The sequence below is a fragment of the Pezoporus occidentalis genome, unplaced genomic scaffold (genome assembly GCF_034315485.1).
Source record: "Pezoporus occidentalis ecotype Australia unplaced genomic scaffold, CSIRO_AGI_Poc_V1 ctg170, whole genome shotgun sequence".
In the NCBI taxonomy this organism is placed as follows: Eukaryota; Metazoa; Chordata; class Aves; order Psittaciformes; family Psittacidae; genus Pezoporus; species Pezoporus occidentalis.
The window spans coordinates 545,091-572,013 of NW_026913532.1; the positions used below are offsets into that span (position 1 = coordinate 545,091).

Sequence of the window (26,923 nt, forward strand, 5' to 3'; positions counted from 1 at the left end):
CTGAAGACTCCATCTGCATCAATGCTTTTATTTCAGACCAGTTTGCTATTCACGATGATTTCCCAGTGATCCTAACTTACCATTCTTTTGCTTGCGCCATGAAGTGTGCAAGTTAGTTTCCTTTCAGATGAAGTTGAGCCAAAGGATGCACTGTAAGACTCCAGAAAGTTTGTTCCAATGTGGCAGAATTCCGTCCCATGGACAGAATGTCCACGGAACCAGACTTGAATTAGTCTGATGTGAACCTCCCCAAAAATACAGTGTGGATACAGGTCCATAGCACCAGTTCTGTTGCACTGTAGATCTTCATTGCACTGCACTAATCGGAACATACCCTTAGCTGCCTATTTTGTGAGGCCAGCCCTGTAGTGCCACCCCATCTCCTGCTATTTAACGTGATCCTTCTTTGCCTGCATTCTGGTGGTGCCGCTTTTTCAATAAAGCAGACAAAAGAAATTGGCAGATAAAGAAGAATGCTTTTCACCGGAGTCCAGGCACTGCCTTGGCTTGCTTACAGAACAAGCAAGGAATGGAATGGGGAAGAAATTCACCCCTCAAGCTTGGATATCCTGTATGAGAAGAGCAACAGTAGCTTTTTCAGAAACAGCATCAGGCTGGATGTTGAGCCATCTCTAGAGTTTAATTATAGCTAGAGAAATTAGGCAGTCACATTAATGCATTGTGTGTATTGCTATTATTTATTGTAGATACACTCTCTTTGTATCATATACTAAAAAAGTCTGGTTAAATTCAGACATGTTTGAAAAGCATCTCACTTTGTAATCAGCATATGAGTACTATTTTTATCTGGTATTACATGGGTTCCACAGAAAGATAAATGTTTGACTGTCAGCACCTCCTATTTCCATTAACCTTCTTTTCCTCATTAATAACTGACCTAGAGCAGTAAGGGCCACCCATGAATTCAAGCAAATAAAACAATCTGCTTCTCTTGGCCCAGTGCTTTTTGCTTCATTGAGCCTTAGCAGAGTAAGCAGCAACATGTCTGCTGGGAACTATTTACAACTCCACAGACAACAGCTTTCAGTGCATTTCCTTGGTCTCACCCATTTAGCCATTCTATCCCTAATATAGTAACCTACTCCATGCTTACTAAAAAACTCATTGATATTTGGGACCTTGAAAACTAGCCAAAACCCACAGAAGATAAGCATAATAGAACACAGATTATTAACACATATATTTAGCATAACAGATCCCAGTATTAATAATCTATTTTTTCCAATTCAGACCTGTTCTGTAAAACTCAACCATGAGGTTGTATCTGATGAAATGGTAAAGCTGCAGAGAAGAAACAACGCACAAAGAAGTGTTTGCAATTCAATACGAAAATGGTGTTTCGGATTTTAATACAGTATAATTGACCACACAGATTTATTTTTTTTTCTTCCTGTGAAACGATAATTTGGTATTAAAATCATACAGTACTTCAATAATGTAATTTTTATAATGACAGCAAAATACAATTTCTGTAATGCAAGTGAATCATAAACTTATTCAAATTAAGCATGTAATATGTCTGACTGCTGTCAGTATTATCCATTTTAAAAAGAACTCTGCCATCAGCTGTTATTGAATACTATTATATTTCAACTATATAACAAAAACTCATGAAGTCACAATATAAACACATTCAAATGCCATGTTGCGTTTATTTGGGAAATGAATCCTGTGGGAACAAGTAAAACTTTTTCTTCTTGACAGTTTTATTGAAGGTTTTTTAAACAGCTGAACCTTAGGAATTCTTTCCCCATTTTCAGCTGAAAACTGAAACTGTGATGGTTTAGACCTTCCAAATATAAAAATTAATTCCCAAGGATACGCAGGGTTCCTACTGCTTCTTGCAGTTGCAAAGAGGCGTAATCTGTGAAGGACAAGACCAGAGTGTAATTGCACTGCTTGTGAAAGTGCTGTTTCATGTGTGTTACTCATCCTCAGACCTTTTTGCTGCTGTTTGTGCAAGAAGTACAATTGTGTGTCACTTCTACAAGATCTTAAAGGAATTTTGATAGATGAGCAGATTGAGTGAAAGAAGCTACCTGAGCAGTTTCTGCAGGTTACCTCACTTAGGTTTTTAATATATAACATTCCTGCCTTTTTTTTTCCTCGGGGCTCCTTCCTCCTCTCCTGCTGGAGAGTGCATGCTCCTTCTCCGTAAGCTGAACAGGCTCCACGAGGAGGCCTGTGCCGTTTCCACAGTAGGCTCTGTAATGTGGGGCACCGCAGAAGCATACTTTGATGTTTTTAACTTATGGTGCTTTTCTCCTTACAGCTGGCAAGTGGAGTGCTTCAGATAAGTATGCACCAGGTCAGGGGGATCTTTGTGTAAACTGAGGTGAGTGTTGGATAGATTATGACTTGCATTGTGCCCCCTTTGATCTGTGCACATATTCACGTTTGATCCCTGCGCAATACACTGAGCCATGCACAAAGCAATTCTGTCTCCTTTGTCTACGGCTACTAGATACTACATTGGGGATTGTCATCTGTTTTCTCATACGTATGAACTGAAATACAGATAATATTTCCTTATGCTGCTGTATTTCGTTTTCAAAGATACGTTTTATCGATTGTAAATTTTACTTCTTACCAGCAATACATTACCCTGGAAGCAAACTGAGTTAAGTGTTGTCAATGTGGCTGTAATTCCTTTGCAATTGTATGAGGTGTGAAATTCACTTGACTGTTCTTACTGAAAGATCTGGAGGGTGGGAGATTAAAAAAAATTATTTACTTCTGTCAAGCAAGCATGGAGAAGTACAGATTATGTATATCATCTCTAGGAAGAAGATGGAGGAGCTGTGGTTCCAAAAGACATCCCCAGAAGAAAATGAAAAGGACGTAGGACAAACATTTTGGGGTTTTGGTTTAGTTTGTTTTTTTTCCTTTTTCATCATATATATGATACGTGTAAAGAGACAGTAACAGTTTATTACACTAAAAGATAAAGTGTCGATTGAGCTAAATTAAAGTTTGAAGTAGAAAAAATTATGCAGAATGTCTCTGCTACAAACTTCTTAAAACAACGTGTTTCTCTTGATAGAAACCTTAGTCATGATGGTCACAACAGAAACCAGAAACAACCTTTTTTGGGGTGGACAAATAGTCTTTATTTTTTTTAAATGGATTTAAGATAATTTTTACTCTTTACTTCAAAATTGTGATCCACTCTTAAAAGCAGGCATTAAATTTTATAAGAAGAAATTAACTCATTAATTAAATGTGGGACTCTCTGTAAAATACCTGCATTGATACTGTTGATTCGGTGTTTTGCCTTCTCAGTCACTACCTTAGCATGGCACTAGGAGGCAACCTGCTAGTACAGCTGTCCTTCCTCAGGCATCAAAGTCGTTAATATTGTCACCTTTCAGCATCAAATCTCACTGTTAATGGGAAGGTTTTGGTGTGTAAAATCCCAGCCTGTATTACTACAGTCTCCTTAGTGTCTTCCACGTTATACAAAATGGCAGACTGGTGGTTAAGAACACCTTCCTGAGGCTTTGACCACAGGTTCAGTCAGTCATGCCAATTTCTAATGTATTAAATGTACAAGTGAAGTCAGGTGAAGGGATATTTAGACTGCTGGTCTTGACAGGGCTGTGATAGCTAAATTGCCTGCATTGACAAGACATGTGTCTCCAGGTACACCCAGAAGCAGACCAGCTTAGATAACCTTGGGGGGGGGGGGGGAATTTATGCCTTTCTCTCTACTGTTGACATCTCTAGGACAGAAAGCAGCCAAAAAAGGGGTTGGGGTTGCAAATGCAGTGTGGTTTCAGGTACCAATGGTTACAGCTAGGTAGAGTTTAAGCTTTTAATGGAAATGAGCATACAGAACAATAAAAATGATAATCGGTCAGAAGAAAGAACATGGACATTCTCAATCTGGGCACCAAAATGTGTTCATTTTCATCTTCTCTTTACCTCGGTTTACATCCTTATTATTTTCATTGCCATTCTGAAAATTAGATGTTAGAAACATGACAATCATAGGCAAATCTAGGAGAAAGTTAATAGGTCGGGTCAAAAAAGGGTACTACGCTCTACATAAGGCTGTGGCCACATATAGAAAAATGAGGTTGAATGAAAAGTCAGTAGACTGTAAATTTATTACATATGCTAAATTAGCAGATGGTCTTTCAAAAAAAAGTAGCCTAAGTACATGTCCTTTAAGAATTGCATCAGCACGGGTAGTGATGCATATGGGTAGAAACTCAAGTTTCATGGGCAAGAGCCACACCAGCTCTTCCTGGCTGTTTTAGTGCTTGACTTTGCCACCTTAAATCGTTCTATTGCCATAAAAGTTCCTTTGTTGTCGTTTGGGTGCAAAGGTATATTTATGTATTTTCCAATTCTGTAAAGAACAGTGTTTAGATGTTTTGAAAGATTCAGTGCCTATCACAGGGGGACTCATAAAGAGCTGGAAACATGTTTTAAAAAATGCTCTCACAAGTGTAAACTAAGACAGAAAGTTGAGTTTGGTTTGGTTATGTCTGTGCTCCTTTGTTTGCTTTTAGTGAGTATTTTGGCTAATAGATTTACTATGAGGACTGCTCACACCAATAGCACATTTTAAGCAAATGTTTTAAAAATCTAATGGTTATTTAGACTGAATGTTTTCACTAGGAATCTAACTGTAAGCTTTACTAGTTTTAATGTATGTTTTATTATTAAAGCATTAAATTGGAAAGTATGTTTCTGCACACATGGTTTTACATTTAATTAGGAATTGCTAACTCCTGGGTTACATAGCAACTTCCAAGAGGGCACTGCAGGTCACTTGCTTGGCTCTCAAGAATTTAGGTATTAAGTACTTTCAACAATATAGCATAAATTCTCAGACCTTTTCATTAGGTTTATAGTTGGACTTGATGATCTTAAAGGTCTTTTCCAACCTGAATGGTTCTATGACTCTGATTCCCTTCAGTGCTGCCTTCTGTATAAGCCAGTCTTAAAATCTGTATTTCAAATGCTGGGATGTGTTGTGATATTGTTAGGTACACCAAATGATGCATTAAAACAGGCACTGCACATTTTTTAAAGGAAACAGGTAATTTTGAACTGGGATCATACATAACAAAGGAAAAAAAATCCAGTAATTCCAATTTTTAAGTCTGCTTAAATGTAATTATTTATCTACAACTTCTCTTGGCAGGTTTGAAGTCTTACATAGAATCTTGTCTTGGATTTTTACAACCTCTTCCTTCACATTTTAGAAAAAAATAATCAGGTTTGTGTCTCTCTCATAGAAACATAATTAACATCAGTGGTGTATGGAATTAATGCTGCCTGTAAGGAAAGAGCTTCACAACTGAATCATAGATTTGCTGCTGTGCAGTTCGAAGATGTGAGCTTTGCTCACAAGACAATGGGTTTATATGCTGTATTCCATAGATTCTCATTACATGTCTTGTGTCAGCAAAATTATATTTGGCAATCTCACCACTTGCATCAGCTCATATTAATATTATTTGTAAGACAAAATGGTCCTTGATACTATGCTTCTACTCATCAGAAATAATTTTGCTCTAGAATGCTAATATTAAAGTTTATATATGATTACATTACTGTTTGTTTTAATAATTTCCAATAAAAACAACTACTGTTTTAGTGGTTCATGTTATTTTCTTGTGTTTCCTGGCAAGTACTGCATGTCTTTATAAGGAATACAAAAACAAGTTGGCTGCAGCTCAGCTGAGAGGCTGACTCCGTAGGCTGTGTGCCTGGTGGAGGCTTTCATTTAAACCAGTGCTGTGGACAGGGCATATCAGATGGGCTGCCTTCTTCAGCTTCTGAATTGTGCTCCCTTATACTGAAAAACTACAAAACAACATTAATTAAGACTTCAAATATAATGGAAAACTGCTAATCTCAAAATAAAAGCCGGCTAGGGAAAGCAAGAAAGGCTGATAGCATACAACAGCTCACGAAATGGCAGCTGCTTGGGTGCACACCACCATCCTAGACATGCACTACCTGCAAAACTATTAAGCAGTAACTACATACGCAGAAAACACTACCAACTGCAGGGTGGTTTTGGTGTTGTTTTGTTTGTTGATTTGGGGTTTGTTTTTTTTTCTCTTGAGGAATAATACAGAATAAAAAGCAACTTCAGATTGCAATTAGGTGTAATTAAACGTACTGCAGTTTCAGCTCAAGAACAAATTCCCTGTCCGTGTATAACCTAAGGTCTCAGTGAATATAATGTGCATGTATTGATAGATCATCTCACATTATATAATATTTGAAACACTGAAGCCTACAGACAAAAAAAACCCAACCAAACAAACCAAACCTAGGAATCATGGAAAATGCAGTTGTGTTGGTATATTTTGGGAAATACATGAAGTTTTTTTAATAGTTGAAAGAAAACAGTAAACCCTGACATACAGAGATATAGTTCTAATTACCACCCTATCACGGATATTTCAGCAAAAAACTGCATTTCAACCTTTTGCAAATTATTGTTTGGCCGGTTTAACATATTTGTTATTGGCTGTTGAAGCTGAGGACAGGAAACTTTTTCACTATTACCTCTTTTCAGGAAGAAGCAAACCATTCAGACCCAAAATTGAGGGCTGTTCTTACCCTGTTCAGAATGTGAAATTTTTTTCTCTCAGCACTTGTATTTGTTTCAGAGCTCTTCTCTGGCTAGTCTGGTTTATATTTCCTCCTAAAATGGACAAATTCTACAGTCATTTAAATCCATCCAACCCTATCGACCTCAGCCATATTCTTACCCTGATTTACAGCCTCATTAGGATTTTAATGATGTAAATGAAAGTAGAATTTGCTCCTAAATCTTCACTCTACATTAAAGAGTGTGTTCACCTCTCACTGCAGGATGTGGGAGTATGTGCCGCAAACAGAGAACACACAGCTAAAACTTGGCAGGCAAGGTCTCAGCGAGAGGGTGGATTTTTTTGTTGTTAATGTTGAGCTCACTTCTTTCCTTAGATAAGCAGGCACACATTCCCATGTATCTTGTAAAATCTTTAACAGCTCTACACATGCATGTACAAGTGTAGCGCTGTTTTTACAAGATAGACAACAATTCTTACTCGCATATCTTTCTGATGAGAGAATCAAGTCATCAGTCTTGAATGTACTTGGTTTTACTGAAGTTGCAACACTACAGAAAGGGTAGGCGCTTACCAGCTCCTGGTGCTTTCCTGGAGTACCTGTAGTACAGAAATAGGTCCTCCTGCACCAGAGGTCCAGCCCTGCAAACCTCGGAATGGGTCATGAATGAGAAAGTGTGTCTGCAGGATATTTATTTCTCTATTTAGTTCGAACTCTTAGCCTTAAAGCCTGATCCAAAGCTCACAGAAGGAAAATTCTCATTAACTTCAGTGCCCTGAATCAGTTCCTGAAAAAAAAGAAAATAACATGTATCCCTTTCAGTATCTTCCATCAGTTTAAGCCAGAAAACCCTTATTGCTTCAAACACACTGTACACAAAACAGTAGCTATGAAGGACTCAATATTTGTATTACACACTGCATTTTACAGCACAAACCAGCAAGTTTACTCTGCCCTTATGCTCTCTGCAGTTCGAGTGTATGTGTAACTCCTAGTAGAGAACCACGTCACATGAAATGATTCTCCTCTCACCCTCAAAACTATCTTCAAGGAAGATCTTTGCTGGAACTTGCTGCTGAAGAGTCATTTCCATGAAGTCTTACCTTAGAAAATTATTAGAAAAGCAGAATGATCGGACATCAGAATGGCCCTGGGCAGCTGATTTGATACACTGAGCCTGGAGTTCATTCACCCATTGCCATCTGAACGCCAATAAACTGCAAGCAGTGTCACATACACTTTTATATCGTTAATGGAGAATCATGGTGTGGCCAGTAACACCAGTACCATGGTTGAGGGCAGCCTGATCAGGGACACAGATTGCCACTTATAGCAAGATGATTAGTGCAAGATCAGGCTGCACACCACATGGACAGGTTTGAATGATTATGCACAAGAGGAAGAATTTAAGGATTTCTTGCATATGTTAAATTAGGGCTGTTTGGTTTTGAGTTTATCTTAAAGCACATCAAAGCTTGATTACTTTAAGTAATAGGTGAAGTGCTGCAGAGTCAAGAAGCAGAAGAATTTTTAAAGCTCTTACATAACTCCAGTGATATTTTTAAGCATATTAATTGGCAGGTGCTTCTCACAAATAAGGAGGTGACTTTCTGAAAATACATCTGCCCCTAGGGTATAGCATGGCTTATTTTGTAACTTCCATCACAGCAGAATTCATCACCTGTAAAAATGAAAAAGGTGGCACTCATTTTCAGAAAGAAGTAGTCAGGAGGAAGCTTTCCTCCCCAAAACAACACATAGCTGTGAACAGACCAGATCAGGAAGGGAACACAATCAAAACCAGGGAATACTTGAATTCTGCACAAGCGTTCAGGCTCCCCATGACCCTCTCTCCCCACTCTGCAATCTGTTGGTGATTGCAAGTGCTGGGGACCCCATTATCTCTCCAAAGGGATTCAGCATCAGTGGTAGAAATTATTTGTGCAAGTGAAGTTTGTGGGATCTAGTCATCGTTTATATACATATGTATGTATATGGCACGAGCACTGCCGCAGCAAGCCCATGGATGGGCAGTGGCAAGCCTCATCACTCTGCTGTCATCCTCATGGCTTAAAATGGCAGAAAAGATGGGGGTAAAAATAACAGTGTGTTTAAAAACAGCACTGCCAGTAACTGGTTTATATCCATTTTCTCCCTTTCCCTTGATACAGATATCCTTAACACCCAGCAGAGAGAAACACTTGGATCATGCTGCATGCGCGCAGCTGAGCAGGGGGAAGCATCAGATGCTGTGCCCCTATCTTGAGGGTGACAGACACGGCATTTTACTATAAATGGTTATATATTAATACACAGAAACCTGTCTTAGTAAGGTTTTCTGGATATCTTAATTCTGGTGGTTCAAAGTGAGAGTGAAATTACAGGTGCCAGTTTGCAGCACTGAATGCTGATAAACAACTTGCAATTTTGCAGTGGCTGGTCACATCTGGAGCCTTTTGGGATGCAAAAAGTACTGGAGGATTATTGCAAAACTTAGAGCCACTTAGGTTACCGTAACTTTTTTGGTTTTAACCTAAATTTGTAGATTTTTTTTTTCTTTGGGGGAATTTTAGGTGTTATACTCATTTAGCTAACCAGCTAAGTCAGCAGCAGAGCAAGAAGAGAGACAGGTCTATAGCTCTTGTCAGGAAACTTCTTGTTTGACCTTAGAATGAGACAGGCTGGTATAAAACCATGGATCTGTGGATTGTGCTCCGTTAATTTCAGTGTGTTTTAAATCTCCATAATCTACAATCCCTGACTCTGACCTAGCAGTCCGACTACATTAGCCCGCAGCATTCAACAGACTTGTGCAACGTTGAAATAAACCTGCTTGATAAATTTAAATTCTCCTTTTTGCACATTTAAGTTAGCGTAATATACTTCCGTAGCTTAGAAAATGAACAGACACAGGTACAGAGACTGATGGATGGACCCACAGCACTGGCTGGGAAGGTCCCTTGCTTTTGCATTTTGTTGTTCATGTAGTTATTCTGGTATGGGATACATTGACATAACATCAAATTTGGTTTTATGTATTGCTGCAGTCTTCTACTATTTTCAAAGCACTCGGTTATTCTCTTTTGAAAATCCCTGCTGAAACCTGAGAGGCTGTTACGAATTAAAACCTGTTTAGAATACTGTCTTTTTGTATTTGTTAGCATGTGTATGGAAACACAAAAGGGCTTGAAGGTTTCACTCTTCCTGTTCCTTGTATGCTGTAGTGTTTTGAAATCCTTGCAAAATCTCCATCAGGTCACCGTACTAAAAATTATGCATGTATGCAGTTAATGTTCCCTGACTGCTTCTGATCGGCTATGTCTGTTCCCTTTCTGTGCTCTCCTGTTGAGATCATACAATCTGAATGTAACATACAACAGACTGGTCAGAACTCCACACCCTAGCGAATTTATAAACCCTGCTCATGGAAGAAATATTCCAACCCTTACAAAATAAAAATCTAAATGCTAATATGCACAGGTTTTGGTTCTCCCCCCCCCCCCCCCCCTTAACATTTAGTATATACTACTTGTGTTAGAAATATCTGAAATGGCTTTGATGTATTTTCTGTTATTATCCACAATTTCCTGTTATGTAAGGTATCTCTCAGGAGACTTTGTACTTTGTACTCGAGAATAGGTTGCATTGGGAATTATAGCTAAGATCTGGCCCAGTCTGTGTTTTTAGCTCACTGAGCATTGCTGTTGTGGAGAGCACTGTATTTTTCCTATACTGCTTAGTGTGTTTATATAAAATATTCACTCTGAAACTGAGAATGCTCCAAATTTATCCTCTTGTGGCACAGATGATCTTTCATGAGAATACGGTTAAACACAGGGTTTTTTGCTTCAGAGAAGATATTGTCAAGTTGGGTCTGGCTTTCTTCCCCCTTCTGTTTGAAGGTCAGTGATCATTTAGGACAGTTTTCTGTCATGCATTTCAAATGCTAAGGCAGTGTTTGTAGCAGGATATATGAGCCATAATTTATCAGTGAATCTCAATTTGTTCTTCAACTCCCTTATGGTAATGTGGTGCAGGGAAGCATGGTTTCATTGAAGCTCCCATTTGACGATAGTAAACATCTATAACCATCAGACTGCAGTCTTTAGTCCTGTGACAATGCCACATGCAATGCTTCGATCCCATTGAGAAGTGTTTGTTTGCACGTTAATAGCTGTGGGAAGAGACATCTGATTGTTCTTCCCCTTGACCACGTGTTGGCTGCTGGCAGCTTTGCTGGTAGCTACCTTTGGTAGCTTTCTTGGGAAAACCAGCATGGGCTGGTGAGGCACTGGGACAAGTTGCCCAAAGAAGTTCTGAATGCTCCATCCCTGGCAGTGTTCAAGGCCAGGCTGGAAGGGGCTTGGGTACCGTGGTCTACTGTGAGGTGTCCCCGCCCATGGCGGGGTGGGGTGGAACTTGATGATCTTACGCTCCTTTCTAACCCTAACCACTGTATGATTCTATGATCTCGTATCTCAGTGTCATACCTGGCAGTGCCCTTGACTTTCTGTATTTTCCTCTCACTGTTCTCTCATAGCTGCTGCATTTAAAGTCTGTTCTGCTCCTAATTTCATCTTATTCTACTCCTCTGTCATGAAATGGCTTTGCACAAATAGTGTGTGTGCGTGCGTGTGTTTGCCAGCAAAAGTGCATGCATCAGGAATTATCAGCATGTGCAGGAGTTTTCCATTTTTTCCCATCTCTAAAGCTGCCATTTTTGCCTTTCTTGACATTTTCTATGTGCAGAACATCATGAGAGAACTCCTTTACAGTTCCATGGCTCAGTGCAGAAATACCTATGGCTTTAAAAGTTTGCCAGTAAACTATTTTAAGAGATATTTAAAATGTTATATGTGTCAAATATATTCAGTTTTTATTAACCAAACCAGTTCATAATGTACAGAATTCCCTCTTGATTCTTTCCCTTATGTACCCACAGACCACAGGGCCTCAGTTAACCCCCTGCTTTTAGTGCCCTGTCTCTATTCCAGAAGGGAAGAGGCAAACTTTCACATTTAGTTAAAACATTTTTGACTGACATACATGCCATCTTGATGCAAACAAACAAAAAAAGAAGAGGGCCTTACTTGCAGGGTAACCTGCCATTTGTTTTGCCAAGCTGTTATCTAGTGTAACACACCTACACTGGCGAGGCAGAGCCCTTAACCACAATGTTCATGTTGGATTTTACTTCACAGAAGAATGTTTCTTGACCCTGGCTCTGATAGCAGCAATCCAGAGGCCTTCCAACACAGCTCTGGCTCAACAGTGCCCACAAACGCCCAGCACACCATCCTGCACTGTCAGCAGGCACAGAGCAAGAATTACAACCATTTACAGCTCTCTGAATACTGCTGATTCATTGACAAAACCGGAATTGCACTGTATGATACCAGTACTATTCATAGCCCTTCCACCCCTCTTGCAGGCTGTAGTATTTCTAAACATCACCACTGCTGTCAGGAACTGAAGATGATCTGCGAACCTCTTTGACCAGCACTGGATCAGAAATCATTAGTAGTTTCTTACCCACAACTTTACTCTTGTTTGAAGGTTGGGATTTGATGAACTACCTATAAATATGGCAGCTGGGTAACTTGGTAAGGAGCATGACATTCAGATTTGTGGATGCATTTTAAGAAAAGAATACAAAAAACAAAGGTTGCTGCTCAACTGTGAAGCATTATAGATCAGTGTGCTGCAGGACAGTGGGTGATTTCCCAGTTCCTAGTCACTTGAGCAGCTCTGGGACTGGATGCCTGGATGCTATACTTGACCCTCAAACCTCTCCTGACAGTTGGCTGTAGTACTTCTGCTGCATTGGTAAATGATATAATGAATACAGTTAAAAGGAGGGGGATACATGGGTTAATGAGCTGTTGGCATTTCTCCTCTGTTTTGTGGTCACAAAACAGAGGAGAAATGCACTAAATAAATGTGTGTATTTAGTGCACACATTAGCTAAGTGCACTAAGTAACTTCATGCAAATTCAGCGCATTTGGGAGTCCTCATCAGAAAGAATCTAAACTCGGGCACAGATGATTTAATGGTGAAATGGGGATCCCTCTGAAAAGATGTCATTGCAAAGAATTCACTGATACTGAGACCTCTTGTGCCAGGGAAAAAACAAAACGCAACTAAACAAAATGCTTTTAAGCTCCATTTCCAGGCAGGAGAGGAGCCTGGGACCCGTTGTGAGCCCAGGGGCTGCTGAGTGAAGTGTAGAGACCTCAATGGCCACCAAGCTGCTGACTGGGGACATACCTTGAGGTACTTCTACACTGCAGTCAGCAAACATGGGGAACTCTTGAGTTTTGAGCTGTGCCCACAGAGACATTCTTCCTTGCCTGATGGTGTTGGAGGATAGTACAAAACAAAGTGCCCTGGGAGCAAGGTAAATGCTGTGATCACTACTCTGCATGGCCATATTCACCTTTTCTACTTAATCCTCCTGGAATCTGGCATGTGTTTCTGGAGGGATGGGGAGATGGCCCTAACTGCCAGCTAGCTCTCTTCTGTCCCTGTGGTGTGTTGAAAAAATGTGTCCAGATCTTTATTATTGGAAGGCTCTGTTCCTATATATCCTGAGAATATGTACCAGGGGCAGAGGAGGGAACTTGAACAGAAGGATGCGTACCCTCCAAAGTGCAGTGAGAGTTAGGGTGAGAGATGTCCAACTGGAATGTGTTGAGTCAAATGTGGAGTCAAAAAGGAACAAGCCAATGGGCCTACAGCTGCCAGCAGCTGGAAGGGTATATTTTTGACCACAGGATTCTGCTTAGTGCTTCAGTTCCAACCAAACCTGTGTTCAGGTGCCTGCAGTCATCCTTTCCTGAATATAGCCCATCCAGTTCACATAGCATTTTGATGAATTAAAATGCTGTGCAATTAGTATTGATATTGTGATAGCTCAGGCAGGATCAGGGCTGCCTTGTGCTAAGCTCCTCCAGACAGCTAGATGAAAGTCTCTGATCCATAAAGCAGACAAAGCATTAGTAGAAATACAACAGATAAAACTGAAAAAAAAAAACAAACCAAACAACCAACCAAAGAAATCTGCAACAACAGCTCACAGATTTGTCTGCACTGAAGGGCTGACAGTCTCATATGGGATGGAGAAGGGGACAAGGAAAGGTGGCTCTGCTTGGCCTCACAGAGCAGTAACTGTTATAATCACTATCAAAGTCAGAGGAAATTGCATCCATTTTACTGTTGAAACATACAAAATGTACAAAGCTTTCCAAGCATCCATAAACAGTTAAATATATTAGAAAATAGAGGACATGAGCTTGCGGTTGTTACTCAGTCTCAACTTGTATTGTTTTCAGTGGCCATTTAAGCTCGATAAAGACAGAAGGATCCAGGCACAATGTTTTTAATTACAAGTGGCATTTCTAAGACTTCTGCGGTCAGCGCCTAATCCAAAAAAGTGACTTCATTTTGGACTCTGGCAGTACGGATGCTCTGCGTAAAAGGCAGAGTGCAAACTCATTTCCATCCTGCTTTAATAATAGGCTCAGAATCCAAAAAGGAACTTTAAAAACTTTAAACACTTTAATATTCAGACTTAAAGTTTTCCTTCTGTAAAGGGGTTTATAACCAGCAATAAAAGACTGCCTTTGAAAGCTGACTTAAAAGGTCCTAGGAAACCAGTGGATTTCAGATTTAAGCTTCCAATATTTAAAGAAAGATTAACTGTTGAATAAACAAATTGGTAGCTTGCATGGCCAAATCTGCCCTGACTAGATGATATAGCTAAACTCTTTTGCACAGTCAAAACATACAGGATGCTCCAATGCATCTTTCAGTAGTGCTTCCTGCAAGATGAAACTGAGGAAGACCTCATAGCAGCCTTCCAGTACCTGAAGAGGGCCTACAAGGGTGCTGGAGAGGGACTCTTCATCAGGGACTGTAGTGATAGGAAAAGGGGAATGGGTTCAAACTTAAACAGGAGAAGTTCAGGTTGGACATAGGGATTAAGTTCTTTACTGTGAGGGTGGTGAGGCCCTGGCACGGGTTGCCCAGAGAAGCTGTGGCTGCCCCATCCGTGGCAGTGCTCAAGGCCAGGGTGGACAGGGCTTGGAGCAACCTGGTCTAGGGAAAGGCGTTCCTTCCTGTGGCAGGGGTTGGAACTGGATGAGCTTGAAGGTCCCTTCCAACCCAACCAGTCTGTGATTCCATGGTTCTATGAACTGTATCTCCGGATGTCACCAGTAAATATGCAACCAGTCTGCCATGTGGGACGGGCTTGGTGTCATGCTGGATGTCATGTGCCACTTTCCTGGACACCAGTGATCCTGGCATCTGAAGGAAAAGACTGAGATTCTCCTGTTCAAAGAGTGCTGGGGGACAAAGTAAAACCTGCCCACCTTTTTGGGAAAGGGGTAAGAGTCCCTAAAAGGATGACTATCTACCAGGTTAAATAAAGGAGACAGAGGTGTTTAAACCACCACAACAAAGTACCCTAAGACCAATTTGTTCCTCTTTGGGAAGGAAAAGAGACATTGCACCATTATATAAAATACTCTGCTGTGATTTCACTTTCTGAAGGATCAGTCTCAAAAAGAATTACAAAATAGGTAATTTTAGAGGAGAAGCAAAGCAAAATGTCCAGATGCTAATGTTATAGCATTTATGGTTTTATACATATATTTATGTAGTATAAATAGCCGCAGCTGCTTTGGGCAACCTGTGCCATGGCCTCAGCACCCTCACAGGGAAGAACTTCTGCCGAAGAGCTCATCTCAATCTCCCCTCTGTCAGGTTAAAGCCATTCCCCTTGTCCTGTCCCTACAGGCTCTTGTCAAAAGCCCCTCTCCAGCTTTCTTGTAGCCCCTTCAGGCACTGGCAGCTGCTCTAAGGTCTCCCCTTAAGGATCCTTCTCTTCTCCAGGCTGAACCAGCCCAACTCTCAGCCTGTCTCCAGAGCAGAGCTGCTGCAGCCATAGCAGCATCTCCGTGGCCTCCTCTGGACTTGCTCCAACAGCTCCATGTCCCTCTTGTGTTGTTGCACCAGGCCTGGATGCAGGACTGCAGGGGGCTCTCCCCAGAGCACAGCAGAGGGGGAGAATCCCCTTCCTCAACCTGCTGCTCATGCTCTGGGGATGCAGCCCGGCACATGGGCTCAGGCACACACTGAAGCCAGGTCATGGAGAGCTTCTTGTCACCCAATAGCCCCAAATGTGTTTGGTCAGCCTGGCTGTCAGCTGCTCCTTTCCTGCGAGGTCCTGCATAGTGAAGAGACAGTATCTTATTTGCAGACAAATTCTTTAATCCCTTGGAGAACCACTGTATCTGTACCGAGATACACAATCAGTCCTTCTTTGGAAAAACTGGTAAGTAATTGTGTAATTATTTCTATGGTGACAAAGACTTAGAACGTAACTTCAAGACATTTAGAATAATAATAATGTGCCTAAGCAAGTGCATATTCTAAAATGTGCTGCTTAGAATAGGTCTTGGTTATCTTGTCTTGGCAAGGTCTTAGACATCTTGTGCAGTCTACCTACCATAAACCTCCTCACAGCAGGCAGCTGCTCAGCCTGGAAATTAATTTTGAGAAACACAACTGACCACTGAGCAATTTTAGCAGTAGTTTTTGCTGAACCTTTTGTGGTAAACAATGTTGTTAGCTGAGCACAGAGTGATCAGACTTCAAAATCAAGGCATGTATGCTGCCTGTGGTATGCTAGAGCATCCCTTGCTGTGAGGCACACTGACCCCTGCATTCTCATACCAAATGCAGCACCTGGAAGAGCAAACGAGGCAGGATTTACATATGAAACCCACTTATCATTCATCTGTTTGTCTTAACTGTTCCTGAAAAATAACTCCTGAAAATTTTCCAGTAAATTGGTTAAAAAATGGGCTTAAGGGCCTTCTGTCAAATTCTATTACTAGTTTGTAAGCTGTACAGACACTCTATTGCTAATGTGGGCCTGTATGTAAGACTTCCTTGGGAAATGCAGATGACTGAATTCAAATAATTGCAAGACAAGAGCAAAGATACAGATATATATTCAGGGAAAAATGCATCAGATTATTCTTAAAAGAATAGGAAAGAATGGGGTAATCTTGCCTTCTCAGAGTACTGCACTCAATCCTATATGAACTGACTTCTCTCATGCATCTTCAGAGAAAAGACAGTATCATCAAGAAACATTCTAATAGCTTCAGAAGATTTAGATAGTGAATTGTTTAAATCATATTGACTATTTCTATGCAATTTGCTTTGGCTTGGTCATTTTCAGCTCAAATCTTGAGACAGTTGGCTTCTAGTGTACACTTAGACAACGAATATATAACATGTTTTAAACTCTAATATGCTTTTCATTATGTAAGACATTTTCTGTGTTTCAGATAGCTTGGACAATGTCACTAAATTTGTCACATTCCCCTTCTGCTTCTCATAAACTAGCACAATACTGTTGAGTTAGGCTTCATATTCACGCAGAGAAATATCCAAATCCATCCAAAAGACTGTTTACATTGACATCAGAAAGGATGGAAAACAAATCACAACATCTGTATTTGTGTTAGGAGCCAGATACTGCCAGAACCATGGAAATCAGTGGCAACACTCTGATTGGATGCTAGCATTTATAAATCCATTTTTTACTTTTAAGCAGACCTAATTTGGGAACCTTGAAACAGTTTATTAGTCCCCTATTGTTTTGACTTCCATCTGTCCAAGTACTTCTTGAATGAGAAGGAGACTGTTGGGTAATAGCTGTTGAAGATATATGTATGTGTGGTAGATTCACTATAAAAGGTTAAGAGAAAGATTTTCTTCACAGTTTCCCTCATGTCCTTCCAGAAATTTGGAGTTTGTTATTTCCTCACTCCTTAGCAGCAATGCTTGGTCCATCCTCGTTTCAAGGGGAAACTCACTTGTGAATAGACAACATCATCAGACCTGCTGCATCTGAATTTAAAATTTACTGTTTCCCTAGACATGACAAGCACCTACGGAGGTGAAAGGGGATTCATAAAAGACAGTGAAAAAAGTCTCAGTGGAAAAAAAGGTGCATTTCTTAACATCAATTATATTAATTTTTAAGGAATCAGGATGCAGGAAGAAAAAGAAATATAACCTAAAATATACTCTTTTTATTATTGTGTATTTCTTTGCTAGTTGTCATTTCCATTAACATGAAAGTTACCTTTAATACTGACAGATTTTTTTTAAAAAAGGACTATGTCTGTCAGGATGGAATACGCGCAAACAGCAGTATCAAATCCAGAACGACTCTCACGAGCCGCCACTGACTGATAATGGAAAGTGGAGTATTTGGGAAGTCACATCAAGTGCCTTCTCCTGCTTCCACTTAAGGCACTGACAAACCAGAGCCAAACTCTTTAAAGATCAGTAGTCTCACCAAAGAGAGACGAGGAAGCAAGCAACCATGTGGCAATGAAATGGCTCCCTGATTCCTCTGTATTCTGGGCAACTGAGGTATCCTTTTCTAGTGAAACGTTTTTATCCCCACATTCATGTATGACATTTTTTCCATTCTAAGGTGGGACACTTCAGGCTCACAAGAAATTTCAATACACTGAACACAGAATGCCTAAAATCTGCGGTATGACCCAGAGTCTTGTCAAGAATTGATAACATAACTGTTCAGAACCATTAATAAAAGTCTCACTAGTCTGGCATGAGCTCGTTGAACTCAAGATGCTGGAAAAGACTCAATATTTGGGCTAACTAAAAATGGCATTAGAAGGACCATCTATGCAGGGAAATTGGTCTCTTTCAGAAAAGGTTCACGATAGGACAGATGTGTCAGTCTCAGGATTGCTACAAGGGCTTTGTACTGGGCAAAGAGAGTAATAAGAAACTAAAAAACTTTTGGCATTTCAACTTTATTGAAAAAGGGTACAAAGGAACCACCTCTGGATATTGTAAAACTCACAAATAAATTCTTTACAGCTGCACAAGGAAAGATAACAGTGAGAGCCCGATATTTCATTCCTAGCACAGTAAAAAATCCTATTACAGCCAATGCAGTTATGGGTGCACCAGCTGTATTATGGGAATTCTATATAACTCCTGTCTGTTTCTGAACCAAACCCCCTGAGGTCAGCCTGCAAGATTAAAAAGTCCTCCTCTTTCATATACATGCCCTTCCCCATCCTTGTTCATTTACCAATGTGTGGAATTAAGTAAGTTGTCTTAATCGGACATGATGCCCTTCCAGGCCAGGGAGGAGCTTCTTAAGAACTGCCTTCCTATCCTGTACTCTTGTGTAATGGCAACAGTTATACAAAAAATGCATGTCTTCCTTCCTTGCTAAAATCTATACCTTGGGAGGCACTGGTGTGCACATATCTCATGCTGCTGAAAGAATGTTTTGGGTATTTGCAGGATTTTTTTAAGTGTGGAAGAGAATGAAGAGGGGAAAAAATAAAAGAAAAATAAAAAGAAATTGAAGAAATTAAAACATCTCTGCTTCTCAAGTCCACTTTTAAATCATCAGGGGAAAAAGGCCACCACAGGTCAGGTAAGCATCATGAATCTGGGCCATTTTTGATCTTGGGTACGAAAAACAATAAAAGACGTATCTTTTAAATAGCACAATTCCCCTTAAATTCAGATATCCCAGGAAACTACCATGCTAGCCAGACTACCAGCACTCAGTATATGGAGAATTTGAGAGAACAGATGGGAGAAGCCACTATTTCTAATACAGCCCTAGGGCATCTCTGTTCCCTTGTTCGGGACTTCATTTTGTAACCTCCCCTCTTCCAGCTGCTCAGACCATGACATGATGCTCCTCACAGACCCACAGTACCACCCTTCATTGGACAGAAAGACCACACAGGGAGAAAGCAAGTGGCTTCAACCATGAGAACCAGTCTGCCTGCATAAACAAATCTCTCACAGGCCAAAGCAAGACGTCAGAAAAGCTTGTTCAGTTCAGCTCCCACCAGACTTAGACACGGGAAGTGTAGCTCAACCAGCTCAACCAGCAGAGAAGTCATCAGCAAAGGTTTTTACTCATTTATATCCAGAAATGGAGAAGTGGGAAACCTTTTGGAGCGCTTAGTTCAGTCCAGTCCCGTGACTTCTGTAGTCTCCAAACAGAATCTCACATTCCTTTAAGTGTGGAGTTCCTTTGGAGTAGAAAGCCTGAAGAGGGTTAATTTTATGTTTGCCTTACACCTAGCAGTCCCTGGAGACTCTGCACTGGGGTTGTCCTTTCTCATTCATCACAGTGGATTTCCAGCAGTTGGTTTAAATAAGAAAGAACATGTCCTTAATCTAAAAAATTGGCATGTGCTAAACTTCAGGAATTAACTTCAACTTCTTGCTCAACTTGTTTGAAAGGGCCAAAATGGATCTAGGAGTGAACAGCAGTGGAAGGTGTGTTATCCAGAAACCTTCCTAGACAATACCATTAAACGATGGCATCTTTAAAGACATGCTGGGCAGACAGCACAGGTGTCCACATGTCTACATACGTCTGCACCATACTACAGACACTTGTTTACTTCTACTAGAGTTCAATCTTTGTGTCTATTCATTTTCAATGAAGGTTTAATATTTTCCTTCTTTTAGAAGCCAGAACTGATTATTTCCATACTTTACCCTGGCATGGCGATGGCAGAGTATTCCATAAATATTTCAGAAGGAAAGCCTGCAGATTCATGTAAAGTTAGTTTCTTAGTTGAATAATAATTGTGGATATGTCAATGAACTGGATTTTTCTTTCTTGAATAGTCGTAACTTTGTGTCATATGACACTCACTAAAGTCAATAAATGGGATTTTGAAAAACTGGGCTCTACTCTTGCTTTGTAGTTCATTTTGGACTTCCACAAAGGCGATTTCAGGATAGGCACCTTAGAGAAGAAAATGATGAATCAGAAGTGTAGAGAAGAAAAGGGAAAGAAGGGAGAAGGAGAGTTTGTTCTTTCCATCAATATTAAATTGTCCATTTCCCAGCTGCAGGCTCATGAAAAGGAGACTTCTTGGTGATTACCTAGTAATTGAAACCTTACAAACTCACCCCAGAACACTCAAAGACAAGGTAAAAAAGGATTATTTTTTTTTATTGCAGATTCATGAAATTTGATCCACAGCAGAGCTTGGAGAATTCACTAAGCTTTTGAATGCATATGCAGACTGGTATCAATTTCTTTTTTTATTTCTTCCTTACCAGATGAACAATATACATGAACAATATCATGTGTGTGTGTGTGTAAACATGAGTAGCTTTTATAAATGCAAATGCCAAAGAATACAAGTAAAATAGTCTGGTTTCTATGAAGGGCTCTGTCTCACAAAACAATCTGCTGCACAAACCCAAACCAAATCTCTAAAACACTATTCACGTGTTAACATTACAGAGAATGCTTGCGTTTTAACTTTTTACCTATTCATAATAGAAACCAAGAGGTATTGAACCAAAGATGAATCTAAGTAGCAAGTTATCTTCACAATCCCCCACCACTATTACCACAGAAGATATTTAGAGTTAAAGGGCTTCCCTCCCAAACAAGTGCACACTCAGTGCTGCCTATACCCCTGCTTTACCTATAAAGAACCCAGAATTAAAAAGTTGTAATTGGGTCCCTCTGGTGTAATAATGCCTGTAACAGTTGTAACAGGGACTGAATTTGGTGTAGTTCTTAGTATTTCCCAGTTACTGATGAAAATCCAAAGGATACTGACAAACTTATTGCCGCAGTATGTATCGCTTGAAACCCAGAAAGTTCCATCTACTCTTGGTTCAGTGAAAGCCTCTGTGAGAAATAAGCAGCATTATCTTACTTTTCATGGCTCCATACACTATGAAGCACTTGAAATCAATTTTCCTTGTTATTATGCTGGAATTTTGGAATGGTCCTGTGAGTTATATTCCTGTAAAGTTTTTTTTTCCTTTATGAACCTGTGATCTCTTGGACGTTTAAGAGAAACACAACATACATAAGTAGAAATTAATGAATGAGTATTAGCAAGTGTGGTTTCCTTTCTTACTTTCAACACTGCTATTGGCCAGCTGCTAATCAGTCAGATCCCGCATAACTTTGATTTGGTATGTGTTTTTAATCATCACCACCCTCTCTTTGGGTTCCAGGGCCAAAATGGTGAAATTCTAACAGTTTTCAATATATCTATTTCTAACTGAACATGAAAACATCAGATAGTTCATAAAAACTAGAAGAAGATCAATTATTGGTGTTGAAAGCAAATGAAATAACACTTAGCTATCAGTTCACTGGAATGTTTTATACTTCTTGAAAACAAGAGCAAGCCCGCAGACAATTGTTTTATTTTCTACAATTCTTGAGATCCAGAGAAAGTAGCTCCTTTGAATATTAAGCCCACAGCACAGGCTGAAATGATCTCCACCTCCCCTCAGTCACACACATCAAAGGGAGCAGAAAAGTTCCACAAAACTGCTGTACATCTGAATGTGTTGATAGAGCCTGACTGATATGGTACACCACTGGAATGATACTTAATTCACCAATATGTGCTCAGCAAACATTTGGAGCAAGAGAACCATTTTTTCTCACCTTTTGTGTTAAGTATGAACTTCTAATGTAAAGACCTACCCAGAGAATAGAACATCAGATGTGTTTGTTTTATGAAACTGTGTAAAGGTTTTCCAGAGCTGTCACAGCATGATAGCTTTGGCCATTTATTTTCCCAGATCTTTACCTTGAGTGCTACTGCTTGCTTTGGGAAACTTTTTTTTTTTCCTTTTCCTGAACAGCATTTAATAAAAGTCCTGTGAGTAGTTCTGAAGAGGTTATTTACCCTAATCACGGTTAACTCCTGGCTGAAGCAGAAGTGTTTCTGCTGCTCTGCCTGTGCAACCCAAGCCTTGCAAGTCCAGGCCTACAGTCCACATAGGCAACCTTATCAGTACAGCCTCACAAAATTGCTTTTTTTACTAATCCTAAACCCAAAAGAAACAAATGTGTTAAATAAGCCTGTTGAAGTCAACAGCATTCTGCATATGTCAAACCAACTCAGGAATTATCAGCAACTCCATACTGGGTTCATCCTTTTTCTGTAACATACTGCTGAGTGTGGTGACCCTGAAAATAAAAGCAATTTTGATTCTGCTAATGTGATTTTTGTGGGCTGGTTTTAGTTGTTTTTTTTTTTGGGGGGGTGGGTGTTTTGTTTTAGGTTTTTTTTTTTTCAGTTTTAGCATAGCATTAAATGCTGAAAGTGCCAAGGCAAATCAATCTGCCCGTGTGGAGTTTTGTGTAGGATCGGGGTCTAATTTGGCCTCGCATACACCTGTATCTCCAGCTTTCAAGCTGTTTTTCTTCCGAGTTATTGGCACACACAGCAAAAAGAATCACATTCCTGATGTGACACATCACTGAACCAGCAATGGTGACTTTCAGCTATCCTTCAAATGGTTAGTAATTGAGGCTTTTTAATTTTTTTTCCCACAGGCTGGGTTGTCTAGTAACATATAGTTTCAGTCAGTTTAAAATGACCAGTTTTAGCCATGCCAACCAAAGAAATGAGGGCAATCCCACATGCTGAGAGTGTTTATGTGTATGTCAGTCATAATTTTAACCCATTACCCAATTATCAAGCAAATTTGACAAAAGGAAGAGTAGCAATTCCAGTTCTGTAAGTGAAAATACATGGCTGGGGAGAACAGGGAGACTGTATCTGAGCTGTTCTACATGAAAGGCAACATGCGTTCACCCTTTAGCCAGCACGTGAGTTTCTGTGTGTGAGAGCTAGCAAGCAAGATGTTGTGAAAGCCTGTTTGGTGGAAACAAGATTGAAAAGATCTGAAACCACATAAGACACCAGAGAATAAAATAGTTAAATGCGGAGAAAAACAGTACTTATAAACATGTTTTTTTCCATTATATGAACTAAGACTGTGTGTCACTGTGTGCCCTTTACAGATGATTTCTGACATTCTGAATTGCATGTGAACACAAGCTGGATGCCAGAGTACTTAAAAGTGGGAGCAAACATATTGCCAATGAGAGCAATAAGCTCAGTGAAGATTTAGTCTTACCAAGTATTATTTCTAAACTGAGTATCTTCCGCTTCTCCCTGTTTCCTTCGTGGATGAAATAAATGGGTGACAAGAGGCTGCAAAGCATCCTTGCTTCCTCTCCACAGACAGAAGGAAACTGTGGTTCTCACTGGAAAAAAAGGAAAGTGCAAGTGGGAACTAGGGCTGTAACATAGGTTTCATGGGAGAATGGCAGTGAGAAAGCAAGGACAGACTCTGCTACTGCAGGAACTGCAGCAGATTCCAGATTCTTCCAGGTGGCTTCAGAGAACAGCAGTTCCTCTTCCCTATCCTGAAGCTCCCTGCTGCAAGGTCTCCCCAGCTCCCTTCAGTGAGCTGCTTTGCATCTCACAGGACAAGTGTCCTTTAGCAAATGCAGGCAACCAAACACTGCAGAGCAGGGCTGGCTCTCTGTGGTGTCAGAGCCTCCTTCCAGGAAAACTGCAGAAACAAAGCACCACAGAGGGAAAGAGAGAGCCCTTGCTGGCAGGAGACCTGGGTGACAAACAGGTTATTAATAATCCTTTTTTTGAGCCTCAGAACCATAGCATTCATAGGATATCTCAAATCAGAAGGGACCTATAAGGATCCTCCCTCCCTGCCATTGAGCTGTAATTACTTTCATTTTCTCCCAACTGGAAAAGAAAGTATAAATGAAGCTTTTGTTTTGCACTTGTGACCCATGTAGATTCTCCAATAACAATTTAGGACTCACTGCACTCATCTGAGCAATTCTTACTTACTGGTATGGCATAAGAGTGACTAAGTCTGTAGAATGAAGTGCATAGCTGGAAACTCCACATTTAACATCCTACAGAAGCAAGGACTCTTCAGAAAGGCTTCAAAGCTGCCTTGGTCACGTGTCTGTTGAAAAAGACCAAACAAAAGCATCTCTTTCCCATGATATCGTGTTAAAAAAAAAAAAAATAATCCTTACAGCTACACAACGATAACTATATATAACTAGAATTAAATTAGGGAGTATCATTTAACCGACTTAATTTCCTGAATAGCCCTTTGTTAAGAGCTGTGAGGACCAGGCAGTTAAGCCTAATTGATGATTTTGAAAATCAACAGGACGGGCAGAACTATATAGTAATTGCATGCATTACTACAAGGAAAGTCATGATTCTGTAATATAAGTTAAATTGCTTAAGTAAGTCTTACACAGCTACACAAGTAATGTTTCACTGCAGATATTCCTGAATGTTAATCCATAACGTAACTAGCTGCAGTTAAGAGGGAGGGGAAAAAAAGAAAACCCCACCCAGTTTGTAGCTATCCTGTATCTCAGACAGGGTGATATAACATATGTTTTAAAACGATAAAGACTTCCAAAAATAAGACAGAGTTTCCAGAAAAATATTCATGCACGCCCAAACAAAAGCAAAACCCGGTAATAATTGAGTATTTGCAGCTTTTTGTATCCAAGAAGTTAAAAGAAAAAAAACAAAACAACAAACCAGCCCAAACCAGCCCCTTTCAGTGGCTTAGCCGGTCAACACTATTATACACAAAGCCCAGTGCTCTTCCCTAAAACCTAAGAATTAATGAGCATTATGTAAGAGATTTTTATAACACTCTAAAAATACATTGTGAATTCCTTTCCAGTGTCAGACTGAGAAGCTTTAAACTACTGCCACCCCTCATCCCCTTTTTGAACAAAGACTGGATCTTCATTTCTGATATTAGAAACTTAAATTTGCCTCAGTATTTAGGCCTCAAATCTCACTAATTACAGTATTGGCCTCTTGAGATACAACTGGTGCTGCTACCAGCAGTGTTTGTGCTCAAAATGACTGGCACAAGGGCAAAGATACATAGACATTCATACACGTATGAACGCTTGAAGAAAGAATTAAGGACACATAAAACTTCGTATATGGATGATTTCATGATGATTAACCTGCTTACAAAGCAAACTTTTGTACCCATGTGATAATGTTTTGTTTGTGTGGTGCTGACAGATAATACACCAAGATAGCATTCCTGCAAAGGCAGCTGTAATATTAGCCTGGCAGATCTACAGCAGGGTCCTATAAGCACCTTATTCCTTTTGTGCTCTATTTTTCATATGCATAATAAATAAGTACCAGCATTTTCCACCAAAGGATCTCTACGCAAAATTACAAAATCATCACCTGAATGTTAATGGTAGCTCAGGAACTGTACCCATAAAGAGAACAGGTTTTAACACTGTTATTGGGAACAGAACCATCCTGCCCATGCCTGAGTGCCCATACCTACTCTACAAAAGTTCATTCCACTCTGCCCCAAATCACCATTCGATCTATGAACGTGCAAGGCACCTGCAGTCCTTCAGACCAAAATAAGTCACAAGAATGCAAATAAATCACATGAAAAATGGGAACAAAGGATTTTCACCTATGGAAGACTTGCCATGGAATGCATATCCAGAGAACATCACAGCAATCCCATCAGCACATTTTTAGGGAACACCTCAACAGTGTCCTTCCTCAGAACAGAACTTTTCCCCATACAAGGCCAACACAATACTGATGGGCCATCTTCCCAAAATAATCCCCCACTCTTCAAACCACAAAACAAATCGACCAAAACTATTGTGGTAAGCAGAAGGGGGGGGGGGAAGACAGAAGATGCAAAGAAGACTGCCTTGCCCAGGAGCGATTTCTTCATTGTTACCATTTTCATGTAAAAGCCCTGCTGATACCATGGCTGATGCGTGGGAGAATGGAACAGGGAGTTGTTAAGGTCTCTGATGGGATGATAACTGCTCTTCCAAGCAAATAGTTAGATGAAAACTGTATTCTGGATTACGATGATCCTGTGCCAAAGTGTCAACTACCTTTGTGTGTTTGCCAAGGATATCCACGGTTCACTCTTCCCTCAGCAACTTTTTTTCCTTTCTTTCTATATTTTACCTACAATCCAAGTCCTTCTTTGTTCTCTGCCCTGATTCTTTCTCTGTGTTTCTTTCTCTGTACCATCTTCTGCCCCCCCTATTCACACCGAATACAATCAGTCATACAGCTAGCCTCCACCTGAACTCTGTGGCACAAGACATGTAAGCCCCAGGAATGAGGGCAAAATGCCTCCTTTTGGTTCATGCCTCATTAACGTGCCCTTCTCAGACTCCCTCTCTTGTCTTTTCCCCCCTTTCATCACTCAAATTTACCGTGCATTGTTCCTGTACTTTGTTTCCTTTTTTTGTTCGCACCTACAGTGGTTTTCACCTCCTCTGTTAACCTCTACCCTTCCATTCCATCCTTCTGCCATTTTCCACATATGTCCTTCTCCCACCACGAGCCACCTTGCTCGTCATTCTTC

General features: G+C 40.2%; 2 long non-coding RNA genes across 6 annotated transcripts; both read right to left on the minus strand.

Annotated features, from left to right (window-relative positions):
- Window positions 1–357: 357 nt before the first annotated feature.
- LOC134161218 (uncharacterized) lies at window positions 358–26,796 on the minus strand. 5 transcript variants are annotated; one of them, XR_009963887.1, is made up of 4 exons: window positions 23,615–26,796; window positions 8,147–8,284; window positions 6,610–7,202; window positions 358–2,722 (listed from the first exon to the last, which is right to left on the minus strand). It is a non-coding gene; the product is annotated as an uncharacterized LOC134161218 (long non-coding RNA). The 5 variants fall into 5 exon arrangements; XR_009963888.1 differs by lacking the exon at window positions 358–2,722 and having other exon boundaries at window positions 5,627–7,202; window positions 23,615–24,478; window positions 26,279–26,796; XR_009963886.1 differs by lacking the exon at window positions 358–2,722 and having other exon boundaries at window positions 5,627–7,202; window positions 23,615–23,740; window positions 24,335–26,796.
- Window positions 20,645–22,309, minus strand: LOC134161217 (uncharacterized). The gene is made up of 2 exons (XR_009963884.1): window positions 21,145–22,309; window positions 20,645–21,042 (listed from the first exon to the last, which is right to left on the minus strand). It is a non-coding gene; the product is annotated as an uncharacterized LOC134161217 (long non-coding RNA).
- Window positions 26,797–26,923: the final 127 nt, after the last annotated feature.